General features: G+C 30.3%; 1 protein-coding gene across 1 annotated transcript in view; it reads right to left on the reverse strand.

Moving 5' to 3' along the window:
- Positions 1-25,710, reverse strand: part of LOC112679832 (galactosylgalactosylxylosylprotein 3-beta-glucuronosyltransferase P) — a 68,165-nt gene extending 42,455 nt beyond the window's left edge. The window contains exon 1 of the mRNA XM_025549756.1: positions 25,281-25,710. The gene's annotated coding sequence lies outside the window, so the exon portion shown is untranslated. The remainder of the gene's footprint in view (positions 1-25,280) is intronic.
- Between the last annotated feature and the right edge of the window lie 246 nt (positions 25,711-25,956).

The raw sequence follows: 25,956 nt of genomic DNA on the forward strand, positions 1-25,956 counted from the left end.
ATAATTAATTTTAATCAGTAAAATTTGTTTAAGTATTTAAATAATATAATATGTACTATACAGCTACGTACGGTTTTTAAATAAATATGATGCAGAGTTTAACGATAGCGAAGGAATTTGTAATTTGTACGTTACGTAATATGCCACAAGTGGTAGGTTATTCGAAAATGAACAATTGCAGGCTTCACAATTTATTTGTTCATCTATTTGTTTTGTTTACCGTCATAAGAAAAGAAAATTAACAATTTAACACATTTGAAAAATAAACGAATTGGAATATTATATTTTATATAATTGTTTATTTCTAGCATTAATTCGCGTTAGCTCCTATTTAAAATTACTGTTATTTGCTTTCTAACCACCTAATTCATATACACACCAAAATTAATTAGTCTTCCGTAAAAGATTGTCTAAATACACTGAAGATCCATTCGAATAACGGTTAAGGAATATCCTTAAACTTCGAAAATATTTACCCTCACCGCTTTTTCTTTTAATTGAGTTTTATCTTACAGATCGACATTTTCAAATATGCTGTGGCTCATCTACGTCAGATATAGCTTCAATTACCACCGGTGTACCTCAAGGAGCTATCCTCTCACTCATACTATTTAACATATATGCTTCTGATCGACCCACAACTCCAAACACCACAGTTGCCGATTATGCAGATGATTAAGTTATTTTTTCAGTTCATAACGATCCAATTATAACCTCTGTTAACTTATAGTCTTATCTAAATCTGCAATCTGAATGGTATGAAAAATGGCGCATAAAAGTTAATCACAGTAAATCAGTCCATACAAACTTTACCCTTAGACACGGTCATTGTCCAAATGTTTCAATCAATGACATTCCTATACTACCTCTCAGTGCTGTTAAATATTTAGGTTTAACTCTTGATCAAATAATAACCGGGAACAAACATATAAAAACTAAAAGATTGATCGTTAACGCTCGATCCAGATCACTAAAAACATTATTATGTAAAAATAAATTCACTAGTTTAAAATTTAAACTACTCATTTATAACTCTTCTAAAGCCTGTATGGATATATGGGTTACAACTTTGGGGATCGGAGAAAAAATTGAAACTTGAACAAGATTTAAGTCTTTCAGAATATTACTCTAAGAAATATCACTAACGCTCCTTTCTATGTCTCTAATTTAACCCTCTGCCAAGGTTTAGGTATCCATCCTGTTATAACTAAAACGAAATTATTCTACAAGCGGTTTTTTGCCAAACTAAAAATCACCCCAACCCACTAATAAAAAAGTTACAAACCTTCACACTTCCTGAAAACCCACAACGCAGACTCAAAAGGAAATTGTGTGGTGATCATTTAAATTAAAAATAACTCTCATCAATGTAAATATATGTTAAGCTATGTAAGTGTCACTAATGGGTGATTTCTTACTCAAGTAATTCTTGTGATGTATTGACTTTTATCTTATGCGCTTATTGTGTATTCATTTGTATAGATTGTGTATGTATTCGTGAAAAAAAAAAAGGAATATCCATAGTTTTTGGATATATCAGAGTTATAAATTAAAATAATTTAGCACATGGCGATCAATTATATCAAACATTTTTTAATTATTCAGTTAAATTTTAACAACGTCGGTTCTTTGCCTATTTTTCAACCACAAAATTTATTTATAAGCTAAGTTATTTATAAAATATAATTAAAAAAATACATATAATCGTTTGAGATTTTACAATATTTGAATTAGTTTTATCTTATTCAACATTTGTAGAGGACAAATATAATTCAAATCACTATCACTCTTGATACACAGGTAAAATTGTACTATGCGTACCTTAATTATTGCTGGGGCAAATATTTGTGTTTTATACATGTATTCCTATCATATTTTGTTAAAAACGATAGCATTAAAACTGATGGTATTTTTTTCAGATGAATTAATTTTTTATATAATTCATTACATTATATATTGTTATTAATGTAATCAAATAATATGATAATAATAATAGTAACAATATGTAATCACACTGCATGATCATCAGTATTTAAAATTATATTATACTTGTAATATATATAATATATACATCAATTTATAAATTACATTTAAATTATTAATTATACCCTGTACTCAAAAGAAAATTGACAATCACTATTAGGTAGTAAAATATTTAAACTATTTAAATCGATAAAGAATCTAGTATGATTGTAGTTCGTAGTTTAGTTTATATAATATAGTAATCAGGCTAGAAATATTTTGATTTCTAATTATTATAACGTGTGACATATTACATTAATTGTTAACAATATATACAAGTACCTAGACAAATATAATATTATTAACTATATATTATATGTATATGTTACTGGCAATATGCACAATCCAGTATTTTGCAAAATGCCTAGGAATTATATAAAATGCCAAAAATCACTCGAAAATATACATAATACGAAATGATACCAAATGTGGAGTAGGCAATATGATGAAAACAAACAAAACTGGACATCGCATATCATTACCAACGACTTTACTTATCGTTTATCATAGATGAGAGTGTACGATTTAACGCAATAAAGATTAATATTCTTTTACCACTAAAATAATAATTCTGAGAAAGGTACAATATTTTGAATGTACTAATAATTTTATTACAATATCGTAATTTTTCTCGTCATTTTCGTGTCTCGTTTTGGTGTTTAAACTATGCATACGATTTATGTGAAGTCAAATTTTTATAACAAACTGCAAATTTTTTTAAAAAATTTGGCCGCTAATACTAGTTTTTTATCTGATGAACAGTATAATGAGTTGATAAAAATTTAATCCACAAGATTTGGCCAAAAATTTTTAAAATTTGTTTGTAAGTCTAAGTGTCAAATAAAAAGTGTATTTGCCTTAAAAATAACATCTTGTGCACTTCAAAATGTCACTTTTCTTGTTGTAATAAGTAAATAGAAGTTTAAGTAAAATATTTATATAATAGTAATAATATAATACTAGATAAAATTAAATTTTGTCCGTAGTATGAGTAATAATGTATAATAATTATAAGAATCTAAATGTAATATAACATTTAATAAAATGTATTGTACTTTGCCTAAAAAAAAATTGGCATTTTGCATAATGCCTAGATATTTTATAAAATACCTGGAATATGCATATTGCCGGTAACATATATATTGACAAACACAGTTAAAGTATAATCACATAATAAGTACAAAAGGTCAATAGTATGAGTAAAATCAATAGTAATACTACAAAAGCTAGTCCACAGTCAGAAGCCTGAAATCGAAATCTCAGGTGGAATCCACCGTCTAACAAGTCTTTCTTAGACGACTCGGAATATATATTTTGCTAGTTACAATAACTAAGTACTCATTTATATTCTATAATCAACTATTAGTACTTCTGCGAAAATATTTGTTCATTTATTGCGACTATTCAAAGGGTTTTAATTATTTTCACACAAAAAAGTTACCTTCATTATATTACATTTACTTGCTCTGAGGACTTTCATTCTATGAACTCATCTCAAGAAAAATAACTTATTTTCAATACTCAGGTAAGGATACATTTTAATATACATCATCGCGTATATTATACATCAGAAAATGCAAAAACGTATATATACGTAAAAATATTTAAGGTAAGTAGTAGTATCAATAAAAACACCCTTCATTTTTGTCTTCTATCCTCACATTGGAACTCAATTCTTCTCAAATCGTAATAAAACAAAGATTTTTTATACTTTTGATAGTTAGATTTTAGCGTTCCAAGTCTGATCCTAACTATTATATATACCATAAACCTAAGCGTAACACCTTGGTTTGTGTTTTATTATATGGTAATGCATTCAATCGTACAAGATTAATTAATATTATTTTCGATTCATTACAATTATTACACCAGATTTTAATATTTCAATGTAAACGTATTTCTGTAAATTGGACGGAACAATGTAATATTAATTATAATTGTTTTCTTGTAACCGCCAAGGAAATTATTTTGCGAATTCAGCAAATTGAAATTTAATTTAATTCTTCATCAATGTGCACTTTTAGAGCACCTACGTATTACCTGATTTACATTTCACGTTCACGAATGCGTGTTATTATAAATAATATAAATCACAGTATTTAGTCTAGCAAAGAGCATCAAACTCGTATCGCTGGTTTTACATATTATGTCATTATGTCAATTAACTAAGCTCATCATAAACATATTTGCCATCATTTTGAGTGTGACAAATGTTTGATCCAGGATTCGCATACACATATAGATAATCGAACAAATCGATTAAATCTAACGACTTTGACAGGAGCTACACGTGGACGGAAAAATAGAATAATAATTTGATTTAATATTCAAATATCAAGTTAAACAAAGATTTTTATTATGGACGTGTATCAGCGAGTACACAAAGCTTCAATTCGCGTTTAACGATAATGAATTATTTAGGTCACTACCGCCGCCGTGAGGAACGACGTTTTATATTTTGTAAATCGAAAAACCGTGTAGTTAAATATGATTAAACAATTCCAAGGACACGTAAAAAAAAAAACTTGATAATTTCGCGCTTTTGATACGCAGCGTTTTATAAATTTGTTGTTACATTTTTGTTGATTACACATTTCTGTATTTCCGTTTGCGCGTGCACATTGTATAAACACACAGCGGAAATTTCCGTTCACGAAATCTGATATTGCAATTATTGTGCCTTTATTATTATGATTTTTTTGTACGCTTGTCCAGAGTCATGGAAATAAATATCAATATCGTGTGAACTCGAAGTGCATTTAAACGGAATCGTTTACGACACTCCATATTCATACATTCTCTCTCAGGACGGCGTACAATAAATCCAACGTACATATTTTCAATGACGTATTATTATCATACGTAATGAACAATTTAGTTGATGTATGAAAATATACTCGATTGGTCTTGCACGAAGAAAAAAAATTTGCTTAAAAAGTTAATATGTGCAATATATACTTACTCCAACATTAACCCGCAACGTTGGCGGAACGGCAGTACAGAAGGGGCAGATATTCAGAACCTCACAATTTTAGAGACTCTGAGCTTTTTATGGGATTTAATAATATTTAAGTTTATACTTTCGTTTTTAAAATGAAATAACAAGTACCCCCTATCATTAGAAAATGTGTACGGTATTTTAATATTAAACTTCCATATTATGATTAGTAGTTATCTATTATGTCTACCATACGATAATAATAATCTATTATGTTTAAGTATAAATAATAATAATAAACTAATAAACAATAATATACTGTTGATATTTTGATGGTAAAATATACTACCCCATACTAAGAAAAAATATTTTTACATAAGTTTTGAAAATACAAATATATGTGGGTATCCAAGAAAATTGTTTTCGAGTATTTACATACATGTAACGTAGTCAAGCATTTAATTGATCTAATGTTTTCGGTTCTAAAATAATGAATTTAATTTTGAAGGCGATTGAGACGTAATAATTTCTAAATATGACTACTACTAAAGAATAAATAATGCTACAAAAAAATTATTAACCATAATAAAAATAAAAGTTGAAAAATAAGTCACCGAGGAAAGTTGTTTTAATCAAAAAAAAAAAAAAAATCATAGTTTATATAAAAAACTTTTCTGAGCAGTTTTCAGTTCGTAAAACTATTTAGAAACGTAAATACATTAAAGGCAATTAAAATTATTTATCGAAGTGTCAATACTTTATATTGTAGTTTATTTGCATAGCTCATGGCGGTATTTAAATCTAGTTAAACGTGTATCAATGAATATCAATGTTTATATCTATATTATATTTCCGTAATTTGGGAAAACAGATAACTCTACAGAATTCAAACTTTAAAAGGTTTCAAATAAATATGTTGGTTTAAGCTACTTCTAAGTTTTTTGTATACTCGAGATAAATTATATTTATTAAAGATAGGCACTATCGAATAATATTCGGTAGTAAGCATAAACTAATAATCCGAATAATTTTGAATAATTTGAACTATTGAATAATATTAAATAATTCGATACTATCAAATAATTCGTATGTGCTGGACTATTGAATAGTTCGATAGTACTATTCGATAGTGCCCATCAATAATATTCATACTCAAAAGATTAAATAACATAGAAAAAACTTGAAATTTCGTAAAAGTTGTTTTTTCAAAATAATACTTGATTTAAAAAACTATTCAACATGTCAGGTTATTATTTTTATGTGGCATGAGCCGATAAAAGACAACACTATAACAGTCTTATTTAAAACATAAAATTATAATTTCACAAATTTAAACATAAAGTAGACATAGACAAATATTGATTTAAAAACTTAAATATTTTATTTTTTTAGAAATAATAAAAATAAAATAGGCCAATTTTAATTTTCAAAGTTTCTAGTGTAAAAACAACTCAATTTTTGAAATATAAAACGTGAAAACTTAGAAAAATCTTTAAATTTGTTTAAAACTTTGTCATAATCTATAACAAATATATAATAGATTGCAATTTAGAGACATAGCTTAAGAAAAATCGAAAAATATTCAAATGCTACTACGATAGCGGACAGACATTATACTACCATCTTAATAATATATTCTTATATGTTTATAGCTCAAGTTAAATAATTTTTTTCATCAAAAACATAATCATTTAATAAAACGAAGTAGGAGCTACTTTAAGTATTTGTTCTTCATAGAAGATGTGTAATTTTAAGATGAGAATTCACAGACCTAGGAAATAGACGTGATGATATATTATCAGGTATTGGATTAAAAGTACTAACTTACGAATGTAACATGATTCATCGCCTACGTGATGATTAAACTTATTTAATTGATCAAATATTTTAAACTTAAAAATGTAATGCTAATACACGCATTTAGCAGACATCCACGGTATTTTAATATTCAAATCGGTACGGAATTTCACTTCGAATACGATTGTACGCAGTTTTCCGATATCGAAGTGATCCGTTTCATTAAATTTATTTAACAACGCTAATTGTACGTATGCACGCATAATATTCGTTACATCATAAAGCTGTTAATGTCAATAATATGTCTATACAGTAACACTATAGTGTTTGCATTTCCCTCTTCACAACGGAACAATATAATTTACAATTTATAACAGAAATTAGAAATGCGATTTACAAGAACTTTTTCGTTTAGATTACCAATATTCAATCAATATAATTTTCAATAGGTACTCAGTAAAATGTTGACAATTTCGATTACGCAAACTCACAAAATAAATAAATTAGCCAACATCGAAACGAAAAACCAGCCGACACCAACATTTGGTTTCAACAATTGACGATCACTGGATGAAAGATAATTATTCCAAATTATAAATTTGAGTTTTCAATAAATAAAGAAATGCTTTAAAGTTTTGATTTCGTAAAATATGTTAACGAAAAAGAATATCAAAATCAATAAAGAAGAGTTGATAGAAATGTTAAGAAAAATACATTTCAACAATATTTTACCGGTTAATTGAAGTCCATAAAAATAGTTTAATTATTTACAAAACAGAGTACCATAATGATGATGTATGAAATATTTATTACAAACTTCTTCAACCTCAAGCAGTATTTAAAAATGTATAACAATTTATGCGTAGATTTCAACGTGTATTTTTTGTTATATAAATTATGTGTTTATCTAAACATTTCCAACGGTTTGCTGCAATTAAACTAATCACTTGTGTTGGAACTGTGTAAAAATTATGAAAAAAAAATGGACAATTTATAAATACCTACAAAGAACGGTAAAGGACGATAAAAAAGTTTTTAAAGCATGTCATATACTCATAGAACTGATTTTTGAACCACTGTGTAGTTTTTTTTTAATATTTTCTAGTCCTTAAATATGAAAACAGCACCAACGTTAAATAAACAAAATTATTATTTTCCTTGGCCAATTTGGAATAGCTTAAACAATATAAGTGCGTTGTAATTCGAATACAGTCCCACTGTGTTGCGTGACAAATGTATAGACATTTAGATAAACGAAAAATGTAATATGTGTAAATATCAGAATTTAAATAATTGTAATAAGCCATAGTGAGCATCTGTTTTATTTTACAGCTAATTTTTGTGATAAAAAAACAATAATGAAATGTTGATTTAATAAGATACCTAAATAATAATGGAATATTATATTATGTAACTACAACTGGTGTCATCTCTCAAAAAAACATAAAATATGTATCTAATAAATATAAATATAAAAAATCTTGTATAAATATCTTTACAGAAAAAAATCCTAATTCAACTTATATTCTTATTTTTTATGGTTTACGTAATTTTCTAAAATTTCTAAATTTTTTATATTATGAAAAAATTACATTATCATAAGATCTATGAAATAAAATGTGGCATCGATGTATAAGTTATAATACAATAATTATTATGTCAAAACGATAAGAATAGTAAAAAATTAACTCGGACAGGATAGTGTAATTTTATGGTATTCGATTTGAATGCAATAATTACATTCGATAAAAAAACGATTCTGAGCGGACGAGGGAATCTTTTTTATTTAATTTTATTCGTTTCTGTGGTGATAAACATAACGTTTTTAAAACAGCTTAAGAACGATTTATATAAATAGGTAATTTATATAATTATGATTAGGACATATCATAAAAAGGAAAAAAAATATAAAATAAAAGAAAAAGCTCAAAAGTCCCTCAAACGTTTTGAAAATTTTACTATGTCTAGGTAAGAATAATATAAGTAAACAACCCAAATTTTAAGTTTTTACGAATGTTTTTAACCGAATTACAACAAAAAAACTTTTTTTTTTTTTGATTTTTTTATTAGGTATATACAATCTGTTCCTTTAGGGACAATAAGAATATGTGATAATAGAAACAAAATATTAACATGAAAACTTGATGGGAGAAGTCACCCAGTGTTTACACTACCCTAATTGATTTTTTTTTTTTTACTTTAATTACTCATTGAGAAGATCTCTACACCATTTTCTTCTGAGCCTCCTGGGAAGGTTCCCAGGAAATGTGAGAGTGGCAAGGTTTGAGATGAGAGGGTTGGTATGAGAAGGGAGTTTTGAGTGGAAACGCTTGTAAAAAGTTACTGCTTCTTCGTGGACTGTATTAATTTTTAGATCGGTGTGTAAGGTTAGGTTTGAAATATAAGGAGGAGAATTTGTGATTTTACGAAGGATGTTGTTTTGAAAGGTTTGAATTTTATTAGTGTTGGATTTTTTGGCATTGCCCCAGAGTTGAAGACCATAGGTCCACATAGGCTTAAACAAGGATTTATAAATTAAGAGTTTAGTATTTAAAGGAGTGTGTTTGTTTTTTGTAATAAGAGTTTTGAGGATACGGAGTCGTGCATTTAAGGCAAGCCTTTTAATTTTTATATGATGTGACCATATAAGACGACGGTCAATCGTCAGACCTAGGTATTTAGCCGATTGAGAGGAAGGGATTTTAATATTGTCTAGGGATACCATAGGACAGGAAGGAAGACGAAGAGTGAAGGTTGTATGAAGCGATTTGGATTGGTTCACTTTGATACGCTATTTTTTATACCAATCAGCCATTAGGTCGAGGTGGAGTTGTAGATTGAGGGAGGCTATGTGAGGATTATCATGGATTGAAATAATAGCCTTGTCATCGCAAACTCTGTAACAGTTGTGTACGGAGAGGTGGGTTGATCGGCAGCTTATATATTGTATAATAGAGGAGAAAGGATGCCTCCCTGTGGAACATCTGTACTAATCTTTGCCAAGCCAGAAAAGGATGTGCCAACTCTGACCTGAAAGTAACGATCCGTGAGGTAGGATTTGATTAATAAAAAATAAGTTGGATGGAATATTGGCTTTATTTTATATAGCAGTCCCGCATGCCAAACCCTATCAAATGCTTGGGATATATCTAAGAAGACGCAGGAGCAATACTTTTTTTTTTTCAAGGGAGAAAGAGATAGCATCGACTAGTCTGTGCAGTTGATGTATTGAGGAATGAGAGGAACAAAAACCAAATTGAGTGTTTGGTAATATGGAATTGGCAGAAATGTATGGAAGAATTCTTTTAAGAATTAATCTTTCTAGAATTTTGCTGAAGAAGGGGAGGAGACTTATTGGTCGGTAGGAGGATATGTCAGGAGGCTTATTAGGTTTTGAAACTAGAATAGTTACAGAGAATTTCCAAAGCATGGGAAAATATGACAATCTCAGACACGCATTATAAATAACTGTGAGAAGAACAATGACTCTTTTGGGGAGGGACCGGGCCACTTCTGCAGTTATCAGGTCAAACCCCGGTGATTTCTTGAGACTGTACTTTTGAATTGCAAATTTTACATCGCCAGGAGTGAAATACTTAACTGCAAGAGAGATAGGAAGAGGGATATCAAGTAAACGATTTATTACGTTAGTATGTGAAGGTATTTGTATATCCGGGTGAGGCGTGAAAGTTTCAGTTAGGTGTTCTTTAAACAGTTCTGCTTTTTCAACATCGGTTGATGCAAATATACTTTATTATTGGAACGAGCGGATGTTTGTATTTTAGAAAACTTTTGGTAGCTACCCACAGACTGCCATTTTTAGGTGATAAATTTGAGAGATGGTTTTCAAAGGATTGATTTTTATGTTTAGCTAGTATTTTTTTCAGCGAGTTAGATAGATTGTTATAAATACGTTTGTGGGATGGGAGACGTGAACGTTGGTAAACGGCCCTTGCTCTGCGCTTATTGGATATAAGGATACGAATATGTTCGGGAATTGAAGGAGTAGAATTTGGATACTGTATTTTAGTAGAACCAGAAGCCCATGCTGCAGATTGAATTACATTTGTTAGGTTGTTTATGGCTACATAAATTTCCTGGGGGGATTTAAGACTAATTTTGAGATTTATGTTTTTATCCATCAAGTCGTGAAATTTGAGCCTGTCAGTTGAGTGGAGAAAGAGTTTTGGTAGAGAAGGCAGGATTGGAGAACAGGCACTGACAGTCAGGAGCACTGCAGAGTGGTCCGAGCAGAGTTCTAAAAGATTGGTATTCGTGAAGAATAGGTTGCGAGGTGATTTGGATACAAATATGTCTAGTATGTCTGGTTTTTTGCATAAGGAGGTGGACCAATATAATGGTCCGGGGGGCGCGAGAATTGTGTATCCCTTGAGATTTATAAAATTGTGGAGAACTATACCTCTTGAATTGTTAGTACGACAGCCCCAACTTAGGTGCTTAGCATTGAAGTCGCCACCTATGATAAAGTTTTGACTAAGAGAGCTAAGGTAATCTATATAGTTTTGAATATTAATATTATGTCTCGGAGGGGAATATATTGCTGCTAAAGTTGTTGGTATATTGTTCAGGTGTAGTAAGATAGCACAAGACTGTAAATGAGGCTGACAAAAATATGGAAGAGATTAAAATGACAAGGAAGATTTAATATAAATTGCAGCACCACCATAAGCAGAGTTATCTGGGTAATTTGTTTTTAGAAGATGATAACTAGGTATAGCGATGTGAGAGTATTTTGTGAAATGCGTTTCGGATATCAAGGTAATATCGATATGCTTTTCCTGGAGTACTAACTGGAGTTCATTTGAGTGATTTTTAAGACCATTTGAATTGAAAAGAAGGATGAGAAGAAAGTTGATTGTGTATGAAGACATTAATTTTTATCCAAAAGTTTTGAGATAACTTGGGTAAGTAGGGCGATTAGTGGATTAATTAGTAATTTGAACTCGTCAAAGAACTTGTTTATATCTGATACAGGAGGAGGGATTATGTTATTCGAGGAAGAACCGGAGGTGGCTTGAGCGTAGGTTTAGGACGAGTCTGGTGGGTGTGTTGAGGGGATAACCACTGGATGAATAACCTGTAAATTTTTCTTATGAGTAATACTATCCGACAGGAAGTTGCTCTTTTTTGGTTTATTGCGATGTTGTAAATCCTTGTAAACAAAGCAGCCTTTATAATTTGAGGGATGATCACCGGAGCACAGGGCACATTTTGGAGTAGCATCCCGTGGATTTGGACAGGCCGATGAAGAGTGGAGTGCACCGCAGCGGACACAACGAGCTGGATAGCCGCAGTACGATTTAGTATGACCATAATCCTGGCAGTTAATACACTGGCTTATAGTTTTTGTTTTGTATGGTTCTTCCACTTTTATTTTGGTTTGGATAAGAGATGTCAGCTTATAAATGTCGTTGGACTGAATTGTCGGTTTGAGGTCGACGAAAAATAATGGTAGTGGGTGTTTATTGATTTTATGTAATACGTTTGTTACTTGACGGACCTCAAATAAACGCAACTCTAGTTCCGATTTGATAAGTTCTATGGACGTGGACGGATGGAGATTACGAATGACCACCCGCGTTGGTTTGTCTTCTTTGAGCTGATATGTGTGATATTCAGCTTTTTGCTTTTTGAGGAAATGAATCACCGTTCTATAAGAAGATGGATTAGTTGTCATAATTTTTAGGCGGTCAATTGAGGATTTGCAGGAGAAATTATCTACTCCGATTTGTTCAATAAGTTCTGAACAAAGATCGGTAAAACAGATTACACCTTTTACAAAAATTGGTGGGGGAGGGTTGATTTTTATTTCCGATATTAATGTTGTTCTCTGGAATCGATTCGTTAGAAGTCGATCAGGTAGGTTTTGTTGAAGTGGTGGGCTGAGGTTCATCTTGTGAGAGCACTTCAAAGCGATTTGACGTAAAAAATAATTTTTTGTTGTTTTGTATTTTTGACGAATTTGGATCGGAAGAAGAGGAAGAGAGATTTCTTTTACTTGGATTTTTTTTTGACTGTGCCGTGGACCAGTTTCCTGACAACGAGTTTTCCATGGTAACGTCTTGATTACCGACTGATTGATTAGTGTTGACAGCAGTTGATACGTTGTTTAGGCGAACAGGCTGTAGTTTAGTGATGTCGTTAGATTTAGTGCTGACTAAATTTGTGTTTTTATTTTTGATTGTAGATTGCGGCATAATTATTATTGCGATAAGTTGAGGTCACTGCCGCCGCATCGGCGTGCGATAAGACAGCACACAAGTAGTTATAGATGTAATGAATACGTAGGTAATCGACGATGAGATTATTTTTTTTATTATTTATATCAATTACGAGAACAAAAATTAGAGAACTAAGTAATCTTTAATATTACATAGTCTATGTTATTTCGCGAGATGTTTTAAGTGTAATTAAGTATGAATTGACACATAGATCAATATAAGGAATAAATAAAATTAAAATCACAGGACGGAGCGCAAGCAGTGTGCGCGACGGATGCCGAACACGAACTGACAAAAAAAAAAAAAACTTCCAAAATTAAAATGTCTATAAATAGCTTAAAAATAGCTAAAATTTTCCGAACTTTAAACCGTAAGGAACAAAATCCGAAATAAAACAAAAAAGATCTATTGTCATTTTTCATTCAAAGCAATATTTCTGGTAGAAAACTTCGTCCAAAATTATTTAATATTATAAAATCGTGAAATCGTACGTTTTTTTTCCTTAAACCGCTTTTATTTTGAGTACCATTTCGAAAATCGAAAAATGACCTCTCTAAAGAACTAACTTAAGAATATTACCTTTCGGAAAAGATACTACACTTGATACTTTTGAGCAAGTTTAGAGGGAGAAAAAGTGTTTACAGAATAAAAAAGAAAAAGAAATAAACATCATTGTAAGACCAATACATTCCTCGCTCTGCTCAGAATCTAATAAAATTTTTCTTTACATTGTATTCAAATTCGAATGTACAGTTTTGTAATTAAAGAAATATGACGGTATTATAATATAAATTTATTATATATTATAAATATTATTTAATTGTTTTATTTAATTACATTATTCTTAAGAAATATATAATAATTATAAATTATCATATATTATAAATTACATACCTATGCATTTAAAAATTAGTATAATGTATACGGAATCCCGTAAGAACAAAAATTATTCTTCAATCGTTTTATTTGTAGTGATGAAAATGTAATTTATACCATTATAATAAACAATAATATGTAACATGAGTCTTTACTTCTGTTCCCAGAAATATCCTGAATCAATAAATAAATTTAAAAATTTTAAAAATAAAAATATATAAATATAATATAATAAATATATATATATATATATACAATAGTTATACTTAATTTCGTGTTGTAAACTCTTAACATGACAACCAATAACAATAATAATTAGATTTTTTATAAATCTATATTTAGTGAAAAATAAACATAACTTGTTAGGTATATAGGAATATCCGAGTTAAACATAGATTTATTTAAGTTTTAAGGTTAGAGATCGGATTATTATAAGAAATTTTTCTATAAAAAAATAAAAATAAAAAATTGAATATACACATAAGTGACATTGGTACGTAAGTTTGTGTAAGTTATAATCTAATCATCCAATAGAAACTAAGCAATTACAAATACTTTGATATTTATGTAATAATATTAAACGAACTTGTTAAAATTGGTACACCCAATAATAAATAATTACTTTCAGACGAAATCGCACTTATTAGCTTACGTATCAATTAAACCACTCCAAGTTGTGACCACTCCAATCGGATTGAAAATTCGACTATGGAACGTAGGGCCGGATTATGGTCATAATTTAAGAGAGGCTATGGCTTTTAGTGAGGCCAATTTACCCAAAAAATTTTTATTTTTTTATTTAGATTGTGATTTGTAATAAAGAATAATTAAATTCAATACAGTGAATTTGTAAATTGTAGTATAGTCACAATAAAATGATAGAACTGTACTTAACACATGTTATCCAACGATTACAAAACACATTGTGGTCGCTTTCAACTTGGGTTCAGGGTTTTAGACCCCCCTTTTGATCCTGCCCTACTGAGACGACGTGTTATAAAAGTAATTTTTAAATAGTTTTTAATAAAAATTATAGGAAGACCGCGTTTCTCCATAAAGTAGTTTCGGCTAAAGTCTACTTCGACTTGATTAATAACTTGTACTTGGTTTATTTAAAATTAATATTCATTTTATGAAAATATTAACCATTAATGTAACAAAAGTATATTCTTTAAATTTTTAAATTATCACAACACCAATATATTAACAATCAAAATAAAATATATTATGATATTTTCTTCTGATATAAAATATCATACTGATAGTATTGATCATATTTTTATTAGAAATAAAAAATAGCTTTTTATTTTAACAAATTATATAGTATTGTACTATTATTTTATTTTTTATTATCTGTCATAACGTGATTGAAATAGAAAATCTAGAATTTATATATATTTATGAAATGTAATATTCAATTCTGGCTACATGAGCAGCTAAGTTTTATTTTTATAAATTTACAACATGTCGGTCGAAGTATGTAATATTTAAATTTTACCATACTACGGTTTTCATTAAATGTGTATTATTTACACATATCGATGTGTAGTCAAATCATGAGTAATATAATAATGATTACAAGCAAGAAAAAAATATTCTAAATTCTAATTAAAATACCATTTTTATTTTTATTCAGAATTTATATCAAATACCAAGTCATTACAAATCACTGACCTTAAAATATTAATTACATACCTACTTAAAAAATTAAAATTCTGTTGACATTTTTAAACTTTTTATTTTACTTTTTATTACGGGTTCCCATTTGATTTTTTAAGTACGGCGTAGGATGATTTCCCTTTCCAATATGACCTATAAATGTTAAACAAGTAGTTTAAATAAGTAAACATTTGCAGGACACACTATTGTTTTACAAAAACATGCAATGTTTGGTAAAAAAATATTGTCGGAAAACTTTGAGCAATAGCATATTTGAACTGTATTTATTGAAAATGAAAACAGTACTATGTATTGTAAATAAATAATAATTTGTATAATTGATTGCATTTCCAGGCCTCTGAATAACTATATCAATCATTTTAAACATTTATACAACCTTTTATTCAATAAAAATAAAAGGAAAACTTTTTCCATTAATTACGCATAATAAAATATTCCAATCTTTTGCAAACAAAAGTAGTTTTTTATGTTTAGTATCTATAATATATATGATCAACAAAATGTTAAGTAAATACTAATTAACTTTGACTGAAACATTACAAATAACAAAGAACCGAATACATACTCGTGCACATATATAATTAGGAAACAGATGACAAAAATGATGTTTATTGATTGCAAATAAAATATATATAAATAACACTCGATTGGTTATAAATATGTTAAAGAGTCAGTGAGGTGACTAAGTATAAACAGTTTAAAAAAAAAAAAAAATGCAAGCACCTAAAAACAGATGAGATATATTAACATGTGTATCGCATTAACTGGTTAATTTGGGTTTTGTAACGGAGAAATCCATCACCTATGTTTAGACTTTTGGATATAATCCAAAAATAGCAACAAAAAGCCAACAAATTCTGATTCGTTTGCAAAAAAATAAAAGTCCCGGTACCTACTTTTTGTTATTAATAAAGAAAAAATTGTGTTCACATATACATGCGGCTTAGTGAAAACAAAATTGGAATGTTTCCACTTTTATAAACTTGTTTTGTTAAATTAATTTTACATCAAAGTGATGCAACAATTTGTATTTATATGCTGTTAAACTATAATCTTAAATACTTTTTTAATGGAATGTAAGCTATTAATATAAATTTTACTAGTTAGAGAATTTTATATTTTAGATCGACAACTTTATATACTCATTATTAGGACTCGGGACTTATTGGATTTTCATATTTTTATAGAATGGTCAAATAAATTGCTAAGTTAGACAGACATTTGTTTCAAGTTGTGTCAAATTCAAAAACACTTAAAAATAAATTGCATTTTTTATGGTAAATTTTATTTTTATGCGTATCGTGCTATATTTTTAGTACGATACTAGAATATTCCTTATAGGTACATTTTAAGAAATATTATATATTATATAAATAGAATAAGTTATAATAGTCATAGGCGTGCGCACCGGGGTGGCTGGGTGGGCCACGACCTCCCCTTGCGGACTCTAGCTTTTTCTTTAATAAATGTATATCTATACTATACAAGATAGCGAACATTTTTACATTTTACATGAATAAAGTAAAGCCAATTTTAATCTTATAGTATAGAATTGATGTCTGTGAATAAATGTATTAAAGTTATTAGTTATTAATCAGACTAATCAGAACATGCATATAATATAAATATTGAAGACGTAATTGATACATTCAAAAGCCTTACTCCCGTGGACAGAAGGATGGAGTTGTAAATAGTATAATAATAAGTAAATAAGGATTTCTTAGATATAAATTGTGTAAGTTTAAATAGTATTTATTTTTATATTTGCATATTGAATTAAATAAATAATTTATAAAATTTAAAATATTTAATTATACTAGTAATCTTTAGTACAAGAATCTTTGGTTCACTTTTTTTAAGGGGCACGCCTATGATAATAGTTAATAATAGTTTTCTGTGCGTTATCGAAATCAATTAGGTATGATCGACAAACGTCAAATAAAGATAAGATGTTAGAAGAGAACGTTCTTTTTTTTTAAAAAAAAATAGTTTCCTATACGACTCGTCATTGCTCTTTTAGTTATACTGTCCACATATCAGTCTTATGTCTTGCAGTCTCATGAGCGTGATTCTAATTTAATATTTTGTTTTTATTTTTGTTTAAAATTTTATTTCGTTTCATTACAAAAATGCATAAGAAAATTACGAGTGTTTTAGTTAAAAAATATGTTACAGAATTTGGGTCAGATGTTTTTTCAGCAGATCAAAATGTGTTGTTTTGTACTTTTTGTGAAACAAAAGTGAGAGTGGATAAAAGATTTATTGACATTCAACATTTTAAAACGGAAAAACATACGCGGGCAGCTAAACGTGATGATAATCACCCAAGTACAAGTAAAATACTTACATAACAATTTATAACGGATCTTACAAAAAAGTCTATATTCAGTCACGATCTATTTAAGGATTTGTTGTTTGCCAATATACCTCTGAATAAACTATTCAATTCATATTTTAAAGAATTTGTGTCTACATACACTGGTAAAGATATTCCTTCTGAATCGAAGTTACGAAAAGGTAACGTTAATGATATTTATGAAAATACAATCAAAAAAATTTGTGATTATGTTCAAAATAAATGTATTTGGGTATCAATAGATGAGATTATAGATGGTACTGACAGTCATGTAGCAAATGTTGTAATGGGCATTTTAAATGAAATTAAGCATAGTATGACTTTTCTTTTACATTCTGAGGAGCTGGAAAAATGTAATCATTCTACGATTTGTAAATTATTTGATAAATCAAAATAAAAATGAATTTACTTTAGTCTAACGGTATTCAGCATGATAAAGTATTATTGTTTTTTAGTGACGCTAATTATTAAAGCTGAAGAAGCCATAAGTTTATTTTATTCAAAAGTTATGTACATTACTTGTGTTTTGTTTATAGATTCTATAGAATCGCTGAAACTGTACGAACAGAATATCCAAAATTTGACAAACTTATCGTAAATGTGAAAAAAGTTTTCCGTAAAGCACCTTCTCGCATTCAATATTTTAAATCAATAGCCCCATTTCTATCACTACCACCAGAACCAATTTTGAGAAGAAGTACTTAGTTAAAGGCAGCGAATTACTACTGTAAAGATTTTATGAAAATAAAATAAAAATAAAGCAAATAAAATTAATCGTTAATTATTTTGATAACAATGATGCGGTGTCAATAAAAAATTTAAAAAAGTATCTCTCTGATCAATATATTGGAGTCCAACTTGATTTTATTAAATCAAATTTTGGATTTTTACCCAATTTAATTACTAGACTTGAAAAACAAAACATTTCATTGACGGATTCTATTTCTGTTGAAAGAAGCAAAAAAAAAAATTAATTAAAATTAATGGAGAAGTCAGGAAAAAAATAAAAATTAAGATTGAGTCAATTTTATCAAAAAATAAAAGCTATCAAACAGTCAAAGATAATAAATGGGAAAGAAAACATAGACGGATTACCCGAAGATTTGAGTTTAAATGATTTCATGTACATGAAAAATTGTCCAATAACATCAGTTGACGTCGAACGTTCATTTTTTTCATAGAAAAATTTACTCACGTCCAATCGACGTTCGTTCAAATTCGAAAGTATCATAACAATTTGAATTCTTCAGTGCAATTTCCTAGGTAAAATAGTATACAAAATAAATAGTAAAATTAGGTACTTAAGAAAGTTGTTTTTATCTTTTCAGAACTATCAAGAAAGAAATCCGAAGAAAACTGAAACATTTAATTATATAAACGTTTAAATACTAATTTTTATTCACATATTTATATTATTATTATTATTTATTAAATTACAATAAATATAAAAAAATAAAACTATTTCCTTACATATTTGAGTGCATATAACTTTTTTTTGCATATATTTGTGCATTTTTAATGATATTTGAATGCATTTTTACATACATATTTTCATGATTATCAATGCAATAAGTCCCGAGCCCAACTCATTATAGATGACAGTCATATAAAAAATAATTTATCAACTAAATTGCATGGTATGATTATTTCGGTGTTTTTTGATTATACCTAAAATAATTTTAATAACAAGTACATCAAACTAATGAATGTTGATAATGATGTTAATATATATAGTAGAAAGTTATCAAAATATGTTATTGGGTGCCATACGACGTTATTTTTTATTTGTAATTTTAATAATCTTCCAACGCTTATACTTATATATAAAATACCTAAAGGTTTCAACTAATGGTTTCAAAATCAATAGAATATCCATTACAGTTTTTAATTGCATTTTCGTTCAATTTTACTGAACACCATAAAAATGTTAACGGTATTACTATACTGTTAAAATATTTAAAAAAACACACTGCTTAAAAATTAGACAAATCCCGAATAAGTAACCTTCTAATTTTATAAATAAAATAACGGCAGTGAAATACACCACGAAAATAACCTAGCGTACTGTAAGACTTATATTGGCCCTAAATGTTGCATAAATGATGAGACTTCAACCTTATGCACAATGATATACCATAACCCAGACGCCGGTAAATTATTTTAACTATAGTGTATATTTAACGAATACTATTCTGACCCTAATGATTGTTGGTTCGCAGTTGGCTTTGGAAATGCCACGAAATAAGTTCCTAACATTTCTGTGCTACATTTAAATAATACGATTCAGGACAGGACGAGCACCGTTTTAAATTAAATTTAACATTACTTGATACTGCACAAGGCAAATGTATTAACATGACGATTATTTAAATAATTCAACGTATCCATTAAAATGTATATTTAAAAGAAAAAAAAACAAATTTTGGATATCGACGTCGAAAGCAAAGTTTTATTTTAACGTCTCTTAAACGTTTAGTAAATCTCGTATTACGTGTAATGTGTCAGTAAAAATATATTTATAGAATTTGTATAATGTGGATTTCAAATAATGTCTACGTATCCGTAACGATTAATTTTATTCACACCTAAAATTGAAGGGAAGACTCATGTTGGAGCCCATTATAAACAATAGTACACATTCATACGGGCATCGAATGGCAGCACGGAAACATTAGAAATACCCTTCAGCGCCAAACATCGGTATACGTGTACCAGTCGTTTTGATCGTTTTCGATCTTTGAACACGCTATTGTATTATTATGTTTGGACCGCACTGGTTGGGGACATGAAACAGTTGTTTTTATCGAGCGATTCGCTGTAGGATTTGAAGACGCCTATATTTAGATCACTGGCAGACAGTATAGTTATAATGTAGCGAACTCGTAAAGTAAAATAAGAGGAAGCAGTACAGCATAATGACATACAAATAATAACCGGAAAGCCAACGCGTGCAAGTGTAATTATAGGGACTTGATATTGTCATTCCTCGAGCAGGACTGTACAATAAAATGTCACGTATACATATACACTTAAAAGTGAACGCCGGCAAGAATTTTCTGTAAAAAATATAATATCGCTAATCGATAACTGATTATCACTAGAAACGTAGACTTCCAACAGCTTCGTTGGTACGCTCAATTACGTTAAATGTTAATTTATTTTTATTTTTTGAACGAAAATACTTTAGGTTGATCTTGGAAATTTATTTCCATTTGTTAAACGTGTAATTAATTATTGATCGAAAAATCGTTAACGAAAACTAATGGCAACAGTTCTATTAATTACTTCTTAAAACTCAAGTAATTTAAAACATTTTGCAATTCAAAAGAGTTGTAAAAATTAAATTAGGTACCTGTTAAACGATCAAATTACATAAACGACGTGCAAATAATTTGTACTGCCAACGTAAAATCGCGACCGCCTAATAGTGTAAGTCGATTCTACTGTAAAAAATATATTACGTTTGACAAAAACCATTGGATATAAAACGTTCTGTCGACAGAGCATCGTATTACGGTAAAAACTAATGATGTTATGTAAATTCGAGTAGTAGTGATTATCATACTCTAATCGTTTTTATAACAGAATTATCAATCGCCATCATTCCAAAATGACATCGTGTCCGTGGAATACGTACATTTTCCATTGATTGGAAAACCGAGGAAAAAGCACGGAAACAATTGTACACACACTCGCGCACGTATACGAAAATACAGATGAGCACAGTCTGTGTAATGATTTTAAAAAGCTTTCGATACCGATTTAGCTTTTACAGATTTAACCTGCGCGGCGAAAACAAATAGGACGCATTGTTCACGAATTCATCTCGATGACGCGCGGTGATTAAAATTATCAATGTGTCGGATTTTGTTCAGGTGGATGAACACATGATTGATTGATGGTCTTCCGCATTAGAGCTCGAAAAGGATTTTCACTGGAATTAAACGGCCGTTATCTCAGAATCTTACGTGTTGACGTTAGCGGAGTTGAGTGCGTTACATAACGTAATGTACCTACACAACCTACACACGTTGGATACGAACAACAATAATATTTGGCCGGTTAATCGATTTCGAAGTAAATACGTGCGCGTGCGCGTTTTTTCCCGTGCATCCGCGTGATAAATAATGACAATTCGTTGTTAAAACCGAATACGGAATATTTTCGTTTTTCTTTGTACCGTCCGCCGAAAACACAACTGCAGAGATGGGTGGGTGTGCGGGAACGAAAAACAATAACTTATACGACAAACTTATCGCTAGACTCTTACATTCTTATAGAAACCCAATACAACGCCTTTTTCGTTTGCGTTGTGCCATTGTGTGTCCAGAAGGGAGAAAAAATATTTAAACACTCGTAATATTATAATTTCCCCGAGAACCATGAACTATTATTATGCGGGTTAGGAATTCATAAAGCCTTTTACACTTATACGCACTGTGATACGCGAATCCATGCATATTTTTCTAAGCAACAGCTCTAACTCTACTGACTAATTAAAATATTTAAAAACTCATGCGAAACATATGTACAGTGTTGCGTTACCGCCGCAGCTAGACTTGCGGTGCAAATTGTTTCGTACTATTTCGAGTTGACTGTCAAACAATGAACAGTGCATAACAGTGTACGATAATATTTTAAGTTACGATCATTTCTACGTGGTAAAATGTTAATTTTAATCCAACGCGTTCATGGGTAAACGGCTATAATTTTTATTTATCGTTCATCACCTGACGGCGGCAAGTTGATTATTCAAACAAAATCACAAGTCAACAAATCAACCTAGTTCGGAAATACGTACAGTGTACTAGCATTTTCTGTTTAATTATTAAAATGCGATGTAAAAACATAAAAACAGCTTTTTACTAAATTGTTTACCAGTTTTAACAAATTTTTATGCATTATAAGGTTACAATATTCAGTTATTTTAAGTTGGCTAAATCTAATATAGTAATAACGATTATTTTTTCTTTCTAACGCGCGATAATATTAGGATAATATTAGGAAGCGTCACAATCATGCAATTAATATCAAATTATGCTTTGATCTAAAATCGTTTATCATACCCGTCACCATGATCTATTTATTTACTTGAATTATTACGTTAATAGTGTACACACAACTTTCATATCAAGTGCAATGTCTCGTTGATGATAGTGAAGTTGAAAACGCGAGAACACGAGAACGCGTTCGGAAAATAATTTTTCCATCGAATTATTTGGCAACAAGCCTTCTTGGCATTGACCATCAGACTACTAAACAACTTAATCTTCCAATTTTACACGGAAAAAGAATTTCGGTTTTGGCGGAGGAACACCATTGTAGAATTAGAACAAAATCTTAATACTATATGACGTACATTCTTTTCGTAGTTATCTATCTCATGAAAACTTTAGTTACAAATTTATTTTCTACACTATGATAGATCGGATGTTTTGATTATTCGGAAAATGAAATTTTTCTGAAATCAATGTTTTTTAGAACATTTATAACTTTTAACTAAAATTTAATGTTATTATGACCATAAGATTTATTACTCTCCCGGGATTTGAAAATTGTTGTACTTATTCATAGGAGACACGTCTTTAAAGTTAAAACATACTCGTATACATTTATAATCGTACATTTACGTGTGCACCTTGAGCAATTAAACATTTTAATAACAGTAATAATCATAAATTATTTCATAAATTGATTCCAAAGTTAAAAAAAAAAGAACATAATCTGATGAAATAAATCGCATTTTTATAAATAAAATAATTTATTGTCATATTTTGTTGGGTTTTGCCTCATAAAGGTTATTAAAACGATACTTTAACCAGTTTAATAGTTAAACGAATAAAATAACGTATTGAATGTTATATAGATATTTATACAACGATTAAATTATGTGCGTATCATATAAATAGTTATTTGTTTTGTATATTGTACTTCATCTTGAGAATATATAAAGTAATATAATAGTAGTATTGAAATATTCGTCTACACGATTTTGGGACGGTTAATTTGACAACAAATTTAATATCATTTTATTGCACCGTAAAGTGTGAAGACAAAATTCGGTGTTGAGATTTTAAATTTTAAATCGCCGACAAAGTATATTTTTATAAGGGCGCACTGCCATGTTAACCGCAAAATATGAAAAATGTGGTCGAATCGGATCGAAAGAATAAATTATAATTTGTACACGAAATGGGCAGTGTTCTGAACAAAAAACTACGATTCGCTTTTATTGGGCAGAATGGTAAGCTTTCATATTACACTATGTACATTCACAGGCATGCATTTTTAACCGAGCCGCTGCTAAAAGGTAGACAGTATACTGTTATGCTTTCCACGATATATCTCGTACTATGCATATAATATCGCGCTATACACAACGACTAACGGGGATGATCAATATATTGGTATTATAATTTCACCGTCGCGGCATGATGATGTTCACTCGCACCGGAGGTATACCGCAACTCGTATGCGAAATCGTGAAGGAAAAAATTCACGATCGGAATCGGGAAAAAAATATATTGTTGCGGAAGTACCTCTTCACGTGCACGACCACGTTCACATATACATATTAATAATTTATCGGATTATAAGTGATATTTTTTCCTACAGACCGTATGTCCTCTGCAGACCTAAGACTTCGCCGGAATGCTCATAACAACATTGTACCGATTTCAAACATTAAAAAATCAAGAAACTGACTGTACCAAGGATGTTTTTTTTCATGTAATCGATCTCTTATAGGCAAACGAATCTAGCGAATATTGTGCTACCGAGATATGTACACCGATTATCGTGATGTTGAATAATCGACTTATTAGAGGTAATTTCTATCCCATACAGAGATGACGAGGCTAAATAGTGTACTACGGTGTAATATCACAACGAGGAGTTACTTGTAGCACATACGGTTGACGTTGAAAATTATTCAAATTGTTTACTATTGGTAACGCGTGATTAATGCACGTCCCAGGACCGTGCAGCTGTAGACGAAGAAAAATAAGATTTTACCTCGGATTTTAGTGATTGTTATTTTTCCCCCTATAAGTAATAATATATATATATATATATATATATATATATAATAAATGTATTGGTATTTGAAAAAAGTAAACAAAGGATCGTACGCAGCTGTATAACGGCTAAAACGCACCGTAACCGAAAGGAGGAGCGCTTAAGCCCCCGTCGCAAACAATTCTCCGGACCCCAATCCAATCGAATGCGTGCAAACGACGAATACGATGTGATAAAACTAAAACATACATACAGAAACACGGCAGACGTAACGTACTCACGTTGTGCGCAAAACGATAAAATAATATCGGACAATAAATAAAATAGATGAACAAAAAAAAAAAATCGTTACCTGTACAGAATCGCGGTAGACGCGTGGTCGCGCGTGGCTCGTGCCGGCATGTTAGGGATAATTCGTAGATATTATACAATTAATACTGTTACTATCTTGCTGTCGGCGGACAGGCGGTGGCAATTGTGTGAACGCGTGCAAGCTACGAGTGGGCAACGGTTTCTCCGCGATTGTTAACGGTTGTCGGAAATTCAAAAAATCGGCGATTCCGTGCCCCCTTACCGGTGCGTCGGCCGAATCGATTTTCGGTTTCGACACTTTCCGGGCGCGTCGATGAACCCGGGTGGGCACGATCGACGGGTACAACAACGTACGGACGACAACGACGTACGCGGTTCGGTCTCGTATCCGCCGGAACGGGATCAAGTGAAAAAAATAACGAGCGGTCGGCCGTCGCGGTCGTACCACGTCGTGCTGCGTCCGGTATGCGTGCGCGTATGGCCCCGCGCGTTGCGACCGTCGGCGTATTCGCGCTCGCGTTCCCCCCCCCCCCCCCCCCCGCCGGGCGGACGTACACCCCTCGACCGACCGCCGCTTCCGCCCATCAGGAGGGTCCTCTTCCACCCGTCCGTCCATCCTTCGTATATTAATAATACATATATATATACATATACGCTTATGTGCTTTTACGTACGTACGTACGCGTGTAAGTGACGGCTGTTGTGTGCGCGCGCGC

The sequence above is a fragment of the Sipha flava genome, unplaced genomic scaffold, assembly GCF_003268045.1.
Source record: "Sipha flava isolate LNK unplaced genomic scaffold, YSA_version1 169_pilon_pilon, whole genome shotgun sequence".
NCBI classification, from domain to species: domain Eukaryota; kingdom Metazoa; phylum Arthropoda; class Insecta; order Hemiptera; family Aphididae; genus Sipha; species Sipha flava.